At 33.6% G+C, this 12,745-nt stretch overlaps 1 protein-coding gene across 8 annotated transcripts in view; it reads left to right on the forward strand.

Moving 5' to 3' along the window:
• Nucleotides 1-2,133: 2,133 nt before the first annotated feature.
• The window catches only part of LOC143235013 (CD151 antigen-like), a 65,112-nt gene continuing 54,500 nt past the window's right edge, over nt 2,134-12,745 (forward strand). Inside the window, exons 1-2 of one of the 8 annotated variants that reach the window (XM_076472726.1) lie at nt 2,134-2,714; nt 7,367-7,513. The gene's annotated coding sequence lies outside the window, so the exon portion shown is untranslated. Of the gene's footprint in view, nt 2,715-7,047; nt 7,284-7,366; nt 7,514-12,745 lie in introns of those variants that run through there. The other 7 variants (XM_076472720.1, XM_076472725.1, XM_076472718.1 and 4 more) reach the window with 7 other exon arrangements.

The raw sequence follows: 12,745 nt of genomic DNA on the forward strand, positions 1-12,745 counted from the left end.
ACTTTATACATATGAACAGTTGAAAAACACAACGTTTATCAACACTAGGTGAACTAAAAGTTTCATAGGATTATATGATCATTTTTAGCTCCAATAAAACATTCCAGTATGTCATGTCATCGTGTATTTTCCATAATCAGAAAAACTAAACTATATATTTAACTTTTTCAACTCTTCTATAACTCACATGTTAAACAAATCGCCCCGAGGCTATCTTAACGAACTATGCATCAAACGTATAAGACATACCGTAAGAAGAAGATTAGCAGGTTTTATTTGTCTAGAACTTTTAATTAGAATTTGAAAATAAACATAATACATTGTAATTTTATGCTATAATAATTGCACGTCACTTATAAAAGTCAAAAGTGTTGCAGAAAATAGAATACTTTTCTCTTTGGTTTAACTATTCAAGGGACATTTTTGTGTTTTTTGCAGTTATCTTAAACCTTACAGTGATTATATAGTCACTATAAAATTTTATGGTTATTCTGTCCCGTAGACAAATCAAATTACAACACTTCTTTGTCAAAATTAGTTACTATTCTTAATGAATAAAAAGTATATGGTACTAAAACTTTTAATATTTCGTTATTTTTAGGTATTAACTATAAGAAGATATAGTTGTTAGGAAAATCATTTATTTTGAAGTTACTAGGCCTTGTTCGTAGGCCTAGTGTTACTATAAAGTGTCGGCTATGAAAAAACAAATTACTTAATATTTTCGTATATAAAATAAATGTATTTTACTAATTGATATGCTTATTATATATATTGATTTATTTGAAATTTTTTATAGTGCTGATAAGGCCGGGTTAAGAGTTTTATTGGCCCTGGTCTTTTCAGTTTACAAAGGTCCCCACGATAAAGAACCTCTATGAGCAATACATGTAGTCATAACTTGAGGCATCCCAATTAATGTGAGGCCCTAGGCTTCAGCCCGATAAACCATGCTTTAATCCAGGGTTGGGCGCTGATTTCCCAAGAACTTGGTGGTGGGGAAAATGAGTCGTTAACTTCCTTTATCCATAAAATACAGTAATAAGTAATAAAAATGTCTAAATTAAAACTGGTACACTTATAATTCACACCTTACTGCATTACGCCTATCGCAGATACGAAATTAACATAACCACATGTAAAAATCAACACAATTATGACCCGCACTACTATTTATGTTACGTTAACAAGTATCCGAACGCCATAAAAATAACCTAACTTCAAACAGAACAACATCGAGGGATAAAAAAAATGAGGCGTTTATATAATATCATGTCAATACTGTGAGAAAGGTTACGTACGTGAAGCCAGAAAGTTCCTGAATTTAAAAAAAGACATTAAATATAACAATGTTTCTTCATATGAGAGAATGTGACCGTCATATTAATTGGAAATTTCAACAAAAATTTCATACAAAACGAATAACTACATAAAAAAGAAGAACCATGTAATAAAGCTATAGAGGTTCCTCACACATTGTGTCCGTCCTTAACGGAAATCAAAGTTCCGGAAAAGTGTAGTCGTTGTTGAACAGTTTTCCTGAATCCTGCTAGAATGAAAAGGGCGCAAACATTCATCAAAACTAGCTCCTCTAATGTCAAGACTTATGATAGTTCATTCAGTTTCTTGTGGTTTTATCACTAACCATGGTAACACTCGAATCATATGACCACGCTACGTACGTTATTATGTTAGTTCAGGAAAGGTAGTGGAAGAGGCTAATATAACAGCTATTAAATTAATACCGTAACATACTACGTGCAAATATTGTAGGACTTATTTGGGACCTGTGCCTCCATATACGTATTCGTCGATCAAATGTCACCTACTAATTCTGCACTTATACCTATAACAACACAGTCCGAATGTCGACTAAGATGACTAAACCCATCTTAAAAGATCAAACAAACAAAAGTACAAGAAATCCATGAAAACACGATCCACAAGTCAGGTACACTGTCTAAACCCACCCGGAAAGACTAAACCTAGATAGATGAAGTTAGTAACAACACAGTTCATACGTCAAATATTGTGTCCAACCACATCTTGACACACCAAACCTAAGCAAAATACGCCCATATTTGTTCTTTTTACATGTATATATTTGAATCTATTTACAAATTATAGCAGGAAGCGTCAGTCAACCCTAAAACAGTTCGAATAAAGAGAACTTCTAAGTTTCGATAGTATACAAAACACCTCGCATAATTTATCAAATAAGTTCAGTATACATATACTGATGTTGTTTTTTTCTAATAACAGCTACTGATTAGGAATTACATTGGTCTATCTTTCACATTCTTTGAACTTCAATACAATCTCACTTTAAGATCTTTCAAACTACCTTCGGTTGACCTTGTAACTCGTCAACTGTTTTTGCTTTACAGCGCCACCAAGCGACAAATACTTGCCTTCGGAGTCTAACCTGCCACCAAAACTGACAAGACAGGATATTCGGACAGGTGTTACACTTGGCTGGTACCGAGAACAAATTAACAGAAGGAAAAAAAAAAAAACCAGTCAGGTTGAGGATTTTGAAATCTTTGGATGGTGTGACTCTGAGAACTTTCAGTCGTAAAGCCTATATATTAGAATGGCACATACATGGCAATGATTTCTTCGTACTCTGTCCAGATAATTATTACTACTTCGAGAACTGACTTTTCAGGAAATAATATATGCTTAAGGTCAGTAGGTTGGAACAGGAGAATAAGGTAAGTTTCACAGTTAAGCCTATTTTTAAGTAACTGTTTTTAGTCTTCAATTTGATCATACATTGTAAATTATACTGATAGAAGCATTATTTATTTATGTATGGTAGTATTCACTACTTAATAAAATCTTGATTTAATATTTTTATTGTTTTTACAAACAAAAGCCAATTAATACCATTGAAAAATATAATTAATCACAATGATAAACAAGCAAATAATAACAATAAATTAAGAACATAACTTGAAACTTTTGTCACATTAAAAGTCAGTTATTCATATGCGTGTTACTTCTGACATGTGCTGGCACCAGTCAACCCGGAAATGTCTTTTATTTTGCTTCAGCCTAGAAGCAATCTAGAACGCAATATTTGTGGCGCCATCTACTAGAATAAATATTTATCTAAACTTCTATTAAGTTGTATTAGTATTTGATTTATTATCATAAATGTTGAGAAAATGTGTTTTTACATATTTACTAGCAGATTCCCATTGAGTCAATTCACATTACGTATCCTAAACATAGTGACGAATAAATATAAATCGTGCAGTCAACCCAATTTTTTAAATCAGAGTGTATATACATTATGATTGTACATTGAGTTGTTTACCACATTCTTTTGTCATTCCATGTGTTATTTCAAGAAAGAAATTTTTATTGCGTTTGTTTTTAGGCAAAATAGACTAAATAAAATGCACTGTTGGCAAAAATCTTCAGTTTTTGATGCAATGGGTATATCAGGCACAATAAAACACTCAACTAGCTTCGCTGAATAACCGCTGGGATTTTTTCCGCTGGATGACGCTGTCCCTCATCATTTCACTGAGCACAAAAATAGACCACTACCGAAGTGAGCGCTTTTTGATAGTTATCATTTCTATCAGAAGTATCAATTCTATCAAGTTCAATTCACTTCAAGTCAATTTATTTGACATGGTACAATAAAATTAGGAATGTATATAATACCAACAAGAATATGTATATATACATATATACAAATGTATACTTAAACGTGTTCTGTTCTTCATACGCTTTTGTTCAAGGCCCTGTCTACGAAATATTTCATACACGAGGGCGATCTGCACTAGCCGTCCCTAATTTAGCAGTGTAAAATTAGAGGGAAGGTAGCTAGCCATCACCACCCACCGCTAACTCTTGGGTTACTCTTTTACCACGAAATAGTGTGATTAATTGTAACATAATAACTCTCCCACGGCTGAAAGGGTGAGCGTGTTGTAGTGTGACAGAGAGTTAAACCAGCAACCCTCAGTTTACGATTCAAGCGCTCTAACTACCTGGCCATACCGGGCCCTTTTTTCTAGAAATTCCATCACCTAAAGAAACATTTTATTTTTAATATGTGTTTTTCTCTGATTGACCGTTTGCGCATATGAAATATGACGGATTGATGATAATACTGATATGAAATTTTAAAAAATGAATAATTTTCTTGTAATGTGTTTTTGAAAATACCGTATGATTAACCGTTGAGAAGATATAGAACGTAACAGACGTTTGGTTATTATATATAGAGAGATAAGACCACTTATTTACAATTAATTTAGACCTTTCTTTTAAACCTCTTCAGTGTACTTGTTCAAAAACGCTTTCCCACTTCAAGTGGTATTTGGAAAACAGCTAACTTTGAAACTGTTTAAATAAACAAAAACAAAAAACACTCAAATTCAGATATAGGAAGAAACTGTATTTTTTTTTTTCTGATAAAGTAATCGCAAAATAAATACAGTTTAGAAAATCTGCCACTGACTACTTAATACATACGATAACAAACTGTAAACAACAACCAAAGTTTCACTTGCTGCTAAAGCTTAGGAAATTCTCTAACTTCTCTTACTCATCCAGAGATCTGAACAATTCTTAAAAGAAACAGGGTCAGGGTAATGTTTACAGATGAGTCTTCCCATTTCATTTTAGTGTTTGAAAATGTACAATAAAGCTCAATCTACCAAACAGTAACATCATAACCTGGCTTTAACATACGAACTCAACCAGTTATGGATGTTCTATGTAGTAACATTTTGTAGATAACAACTATACACTATACAACTATACACAGAGTGAGATATGTAGTTTTTTTTTAATACTATAATATTACAGAATGATTAAACATATCTATAAAATATAGATATGTTAAATAACTGTATAGTTTGACCCTATTATAATGTTTAGAGATTAGAATTATGTCTACTGATTTACAATGCTAACATTGAGGGTTCAATTTACCATAGTGGACATATCAAACAGCCCAATGTGATTTGACTACCATTAACGTATTACTACGTTATTTTTACTGACGTTCTTGCCCACTGCGACAATGTGAATGCTTTATTGAAATTACCATCTGTCCCTGGTAATGAATATGCTTTTCAAAATAATCTTTTTCTGAATTGTTGATTTTGAAAATGTTTACATATTTGTAGTTTGAGGTTGATTTTAACCAGCCTAAGCTAATAAGATTTGTTTGTTGTTAAACATAAAGCTTGACAATGGGATATCTCTGCTCTGTCCACCGCTGACATCGAAACCTGATTTTTAGGGTTATAAATCCCTATTCTTACCGTTGAACAACGTTACGAATAGGGAAAGGCAATTGAATGATCCAGTCAAGTAACAATGGCTGGTACAGTGAATAAGCATTGTAAAAAAACTCTATGGCACAATTTACCTCTCAAAGAAACAGTGATTTGAATAAATTTCTAATGTTTTTTTCTTTCTTTCTTATGTCACGGTTGTTGCCATTTATCCTTTAATAATTTTATAAATAATCAAAGTATTACCATATTTCTATAAAGGTTTCGAGGATATTTATATTATTATGTTACTGTTAAGGTTTAAAGAATATTTTGAAAACTGACTTTATTAAAAATTTGGCATCCTGATCTTTTAGGCAATTTAAGACGTTTCACTTATTGTAGAGTAAACATAATCCGGTATTTTATAACTTCGTAATAGCAGTTTTGTCCATTGTTTCCACATCCACTGAATAACAAAATACTTTAATACGTGCATCTTCCTGTACACTAGCTATATTTTCAAGACTCAATAATCATCTCCTGTATATCTGAGACAAGTCTTCGGATCACCTCTTGTATACATAAGACAAGCCTTTGGATCATCTTCTGTATACCTAAGATAAGCTTTCGGTTCCTCTCCTGTACACCTAAGACAAGTAATTGATTTCTCTCCTGTATACCCGATTAGTTTGGAAAACAATAAGAAAGGCTGGTACCTGAATGGTATTGACAGCTAAAAATCAAGAACATGATATTAACCATAAGCTGAACAATATTTATTATAGGTCATATGTAAATTTTCTCCACAGCGTTAATCTTATTACTGAAGGATCAAGCGTGACTGAGCAGTTAATGTGTCGTACCGGCGAGCGAGGGGTTCAAGGTTCGCGTCCTACTGTCATAAAAAATCTCGCTCCTCACATTGCAGTCATGAATGAGTTATAAAAGTAGCGGTTAAATCCCATTATTCGATCAGAATATCCCAAGGTTTTGTGATGGGTGCTGTTTATTAACAAGGTGAAAATTACACATAATTACAGCCCTATTTGACGAGATACTAATAATAAAATATAAGTATGCGTGAACGTTTTTGTAGTATTCTCATGTTTATCACTTTTAAATATACTTTAAGCGCTAGGTAAAGATATTACTTCTGTGAGTGTAACTGAGATAACGTCAAGACAAGAGCGTTAAATTAGCATGAGTAGTGGAAACTGTTTCATATGTAGATGAAAATAAACGACGTATTACTACCATGGTATCAGTCAGTCATTAATTTTGTCCTTTCCAAGAAAGAAAACATTGATTTTTTTAACGAATGGTGTTCGTTTATTTTGTAACATTATAAGAGCGCACACATATTAAAGTTACAGAAGGTTATCTTGGTTTTTGAGATAACCAAGAACTCCTTCAGAAAAATCAAACTTACTATTGCACCAAAAGAACCAAAAGATGGAAAACAATTATATTATAATACAAAATAAAAATGCTTAAATGTTTCTCAGCTTTACTGGTTCCCAAAAAAGGTGTTTTAATTTAAGAAATTTTACTTTGTACGTTACAATTTCTCTGTAGTGGAAAGAGTCGCGTAGTGAACACATTTTTATTGAAAGGATTTAATTAAGTTTTATCATATGAGACTTCAGGAACTGCTCTTCAGTTGAAATACTTGAGGCGCGTTCTTATTGCACACTTGATTAAGACTTTCGCTGTAAAAGGCGGAGCGTAGTGACATTTCCTGTGACGTCAGTGATCGTGAAACAGATGATGTAAATACTAAGTTTCTGATTGGTTGAATGCAAAGACATTCTCGAAGTATTATTACGCGATCGAGTTTTGTGGTGTAATTTGGGTTAAACACTTGTTATCATCCAAGCATTGGGTGCTGTTTCTACGTAACAAAAGGGAAAGTTATTCATTAAAAACTGTTCTAAAGTATTAATGAAAAGCTGACTGTTTAAAGGATTTGAGAGATTAATTATCTTGAAGAGTTCTTACAGAAGAAAGACCATCAGAAAATTTTTTATTCATTTTGTGGTATGTAGTTTTCTATGTTTTCTGTTAATATATTATACATTAGATAAAGTACTAATATTACACATTCTTTATTTTATTTGCAGTAAACCTGTGATATGCTAAGAGCTCTTTGTACAAGCTTAGAAAAAGAAGTAGATTAAGATGGCAAATCTCGCTCCACAGTTTGGAGCCACGGGTACGTTATAAGAGACAGGATCAACTCCCACTATTCCATTAGACAAGAGTTGAGAGTAGGTGCTATTAACTATCTGCTTATTCCATATCATTTTATTTCAAAATATTATTCGCAGATTGTAACTGTGTAAGTATGCACGAAATTTCGAAACAAAAACACGCGATTGTAGGAATGCATCTCAGGATGGATGGTACGGGTATTAACACTTTTACTAATAAAGCAGAGAACAACCTTTCGACCTTCTTAGATCAGCTTCAGGTTAACCTTTTACTTTAGTGGATTTTTCGTCATCACGAATCACAGAATTGTAGGGTAGTTCTATACAATGAAGAACCACGTAATTAATTCAATAGTTAATTACTTTTATAATTACAAATTACGTAAACATTAATGAACAAAAAGTGATTTAAATATCCAACTGCAATCGCTGATTTACCCTTGGTTAGAAACAACACAGACAACAATGTATGATATATATTCAATTGCTTTAAATATTAGTAAGCATTACGTTAGACTAATATTAAAATTGTGATTTAATAACTTATCACGGTAGTTTGTTTTTGTAACAGAAACCAGTCTAAGTGAATCACGATAATTTGTAAAGACTGACGAAATTGGTCTCAACCAGATGAGCTGACAGAAATTGTTTCCCTTCGAACCGACTTTTTTATTGTTTGTTTGTCCATACTTAAACACAAAGCTATACAAAGGGCTGTGATCTGCCCACCACGTGTATCGAAACCCGGTTTTTTTAGCGGTGTGATTCCACAGACATAACACTGTGCCACTAAGGGCCTGTTTTTTTTATCCATAAATTTCTTTTTGGAAAGAGTGTCATGGCAACTGATATGAATCATGTTTGAAACAAGAAGCTAACCTTGGCTACTAGTTCCGGATTAAAGAATTTCGGGGCTCTGTGCACTATGGAACATTTAGTCCTATTATCTTAAGCTGGACAGATCATGTGAATATCAGATCAACTCCACCTGTTATTATTATTATTAAAAAACTTAAAATCTTTCTCGACACAAAACCCAAGCGCACTTGACAGTGTAAATCCTTATGTTCTTACTCTGGTTATTTGATGTACAATGTAATTAATTTAAAATATCCTTGCGGGTTGAACTAATAGATGGACTGGGAAAGCATTATGTATAATCGCTGTAAAAGATAAATGAGTGAATTATGCTTATGTGTATTGCTAGTTTAAGTCAGTTGTGACTGTCATATACACTTATTTCTTGAACCCCATTGATGTGTTTCCCTTCGATCACTTCAAAGTTAGAGAAGGCTAGTGCAAGTAGCACTCATGTAGCTTTGCGTGAGTTTCCGAACCAAACAAGTAAATTAATCAGTAAATTTAAAGGAGTTTCAAGGTTTTATAATTATATTACCTGCCTATTAAAGAGTTAGACAATAACAATCATGTTTTACAAAAATATATCTTAATTTTTCGGTTCTCCTGCTACGCATTGGTTATTATTTAGATTGAAAGTAAATGTTATATTGACGGCTAATTATCCAGAGACTGTGATTTAGCCTGTTGATTAATATAGGTGTAAATAGCAAAATAAGGAAAATATTCATAAAAAGAAATTACTTTTCTATTTCTATATTTATTAAGTTGATTTTGGAATAAAGTGTTCACTGCGAAATACAGAGTTTGTTAGTGTTGTCTGTTTTAGCGCAGAGCTACATTTTAAAACTATCTGCAATTTGTCCACCAAGTGGAATCAAACCATGCATTTTACACTGTTTTAGTGCAAAAATGCATACTGAGTTTGTATATCACTGCTAGAATCGTACTTTGTCATACGCTCTCAGGCTTACCTCTGAGCTACCAGAAGACAAATAATTTATGCTTGTTTGTAATTAAGCACAAAGCTACACAAAGGGCTATCTGTGCTTTGCCCGCCATGGGTATCGAAACATGGTTTCTAGCGTTGTAAATACGTAGACATACCACAGTTCTGCTAGGGTGCAATAGTTTGTGTGGTTTCTCAAGTTAGTTAAGAAGAAACTTACTCTAAAATCAAAAGTAAGAAATGAACCCGAAAATACCAATTTCTAAAAAAATCTAAATACTTAAATCATATTTTGCCAAAATTCGTTACTTTCTTTGTCAGGAATTTGGATAAATACTCAAGATTTTTTATTTGTTTTAAGTACTCGTACTTTGTTTTCACACACACACACAAGATGTGATTTCAGTTGTTTTTGAAAGCTGTCTGGTAATACGTTCTCTGTGAATTATCACATGGTCTGATAACAAGTACCCTTCAAAAGGACTATCTCGGTTCATGGTAACTGATCGCTGACGGATCCCATAGGAAAGACTTCAGCATACATGAAACAACAAAAACTCTAAGAATGGCAATAGGGAAAGAGTGATAATTCGATAAAACATAGTCGTAAAGTCTAAGTTTTTAAGGTAAAATTTTTGTGATAGCAAATGAAGTTTCTGTGAGGTAGAACCAACTGGAAAATAATAGACTTGCTTTTATGGAGCCGCTTAGTTACTTCAAAATGATTAGATTATTTTCAGCGATGAAGAAGTGATCCAAATTCATATATATATATATATATGTGGAGAGTAAATGAGGTTAAACAGTTCCTGTCGGTGTGTATTAGTAAATATTATCATATCGTTTAAAAAATATATGTTTGGCAAGAAATGAAATCACAACGAACTTCTACACGAGACGCTGAACCAAACATATATCAGCAGAAAATATACCTATAGAGTTTGTTTTTGAATTTCACACAGAGCTACTCGAGGACTATCTGTGCTAGCCGTCCCTAATTTAATAGTGTAAGACTAGAGGGAAATCAGCTAGTCATCACCACCCACCGCCAACTCTTGGGCTACTCTTTTACCAATGAATAATCGGATTGACCGTCACGTTATAACGCTCCCACGGCTGGGAGGGCAAGCATTTTTGGCACGACGGGGATGCGAGCCCGCGACCCCAGATTACGAGTCGCACGCCTTAACACGCTTGGCCATACCGGGCCGCCTATAGAGGTAACTCGCTTTTCACATATATACGTTGGTAGCTGTTTTAAAGAACTTACAAGTAAATACAAAAACCTTCTGCAGCAAAAATTAAATCTCTTTAGTCTGAATTCAGATAATATAAAAGGGATCGGAAGCTTAAATAAATAACTCAAATTTTAAAATCTATTAAAAGCGTACAAATTTTGTGGAATATTATATCACAAGTTATCGTTGTTTCAGTAAGCAAAATTTGTTTTCAGAACAGGTACAAAATTTCGATCACTTCTGTGATCATTTTCAAGCCTTCGTTAGAGTGCTCGACTCGCAATCTCAGGGTCTTGGATTTGATTACCTGTCGTACTAAACTTCCTCGGTCTTTCAGCTGTGGGGCATTATAATGTGACGGTCACTCCCACTATTCGTTGGTAAAAGAGTAGTCCAAGAGTTGGCGGTGGATGGTGATGACTAGCTGTCTTCCCTCTAGTCTTACACTGCTAAATTAGGAGCGGCTAGCGCAGATAGCCCTCTTGTACCTTTGTGTGAAATTCAAAACAAACAAACCTGAAACGAATTATCTCTTTCTATGTCGAAAGTTGAGCTCCGACAGTATGGTCGTGTTGCTTAATCGAGTCATTGCTCAACTTTGAATTGTATTTTAGAAAAGGGAATCCCCTCTTTGTTTCTTCATTAGCTGCTGAATCAGTAATGGGCACTGCCCCTCTGTTTATGACCCAGTGCTATGAAACATCCACATTCCAAACGCTGGAAGAAAATTATTGTCTCTGTTTCGTACCGTTGTAGACTGTAAATAAATTCCTTGTCAGCCTAAGATCTATAAAATACATTAATCACGACAAAAATATTATCAATTTTGTTAATGATCTCATTATTTACTGCTGGATTGTCCTAAGTATTTTACACAGGAAAAAAAAAGAGTGATTTAATACAAATTTGATTGGTTGAGACAGGAAAAAAGATAAAATTTGTTAATATGGTGCAATATGTGGACGTATTGTTAATGGACTGAGTGTAAACAAGGTGGTAAATTTAGGGTTAAGTGATGCTAAAGAAACATTAAATTTAACACTGAAATTACTCAAAACTGATATTGTGTTTGTGTATGCTGTTACGTAATTGTAAATCTAATTGTAATTTAGATTTAAAAGTTAAATAAATGTCGAGATGTATCAGATTTATTATGTTTGCCAACAAGATGGATACACAGTCTTCTTTCTTAATACAAAAATGTTTTAACATACAAACAATAATAATACAGTCTATAATAACGGTTATTACAAATAATAATTTATTTACAAAAGTTTTACAAACAATACTGAGTCTTTTATCTGGTCTGGAACTGAATACTTTATTGACGGTTCACCATGAGCGAATTAACTCTGATTTGATATTGTTACACTTCACTTAACGGGCGGCTCGGCATGACCAGGTGTTTAAGACACTCGACTCGTAACCTGAGAGTCACAGGTTCGATTCCCCAAAATTCCAAACATGCTCGCCCTTTCAGCAGTTGGGGCGTTATAATGTGACGGTCAACCTCACTATTCGTTAGTAAAAGAGTAGCCCAAGAGTTGGCACTGGGTGCTGATGACTAGCTGTTTTCCCTCTAGTCTTACACTGCTAAATTAGGGACGGGTAGCGCAGATAGCACTCGTGTAACTTTGCGCGAAATTCAAAAAACAAACAAACACTTAACGGGGAGCTAGATAGCTCTTCATTGATCACACGTGAGTTTCTTTCCGAGAAATATATCTAATGTCCTCATAGAAGAGCTAGCATCCGAAGTTAATTCACTGATGTTCATATAATGTTCGAAATGTATAAACGTTCCTAGTCAAATGTCTGTAGTGTCCCGACTAACAAACATTAATCACAATTATAGCTTCCGACGTTTATAGTATATCTATCAACTGTAGCAAACTAACAATATACACTGTCTCTTGGCGAGTTGGCTCGTAATCGTTAGGCGAGGTTCCAGAAATTTCAGTTGGCCCAACAATACTGACGATACGCTAGTGCTTTCGTAAAACATATATTGTTGATTCTTACACTATAAAATCTTCTAAAAATTTAGTGAATAGACGAAAATTTCTCAATGCGGATTTAACAGTATAAAGTACATGCATTTTTTACAGTTATATTTAACTGTAACAAAAAATCACTATTGAAATAACTATATAATAGTAAATCCATCACAATACACACACATATTTAAACCATTAGGAATGTGCAAACGGTTAGTTACGTGACAATCACAGCTAATATAAAATT

The sequence above is a fragment of the Tachypleus tridentatus genome, chromosome 12, assembly GCF_004210375.1.
Source record: "Tachypleus tridentatus isolate NWPU-2018 chromosome 12, ASM421037v1, whole genome shotgun sequence".
NCBI lineage: Eukaryota > Metazoa > Arthropoda > Merostomata > Xiphosura > Limulidae > Tachypleus > Tachypleus tridentatus.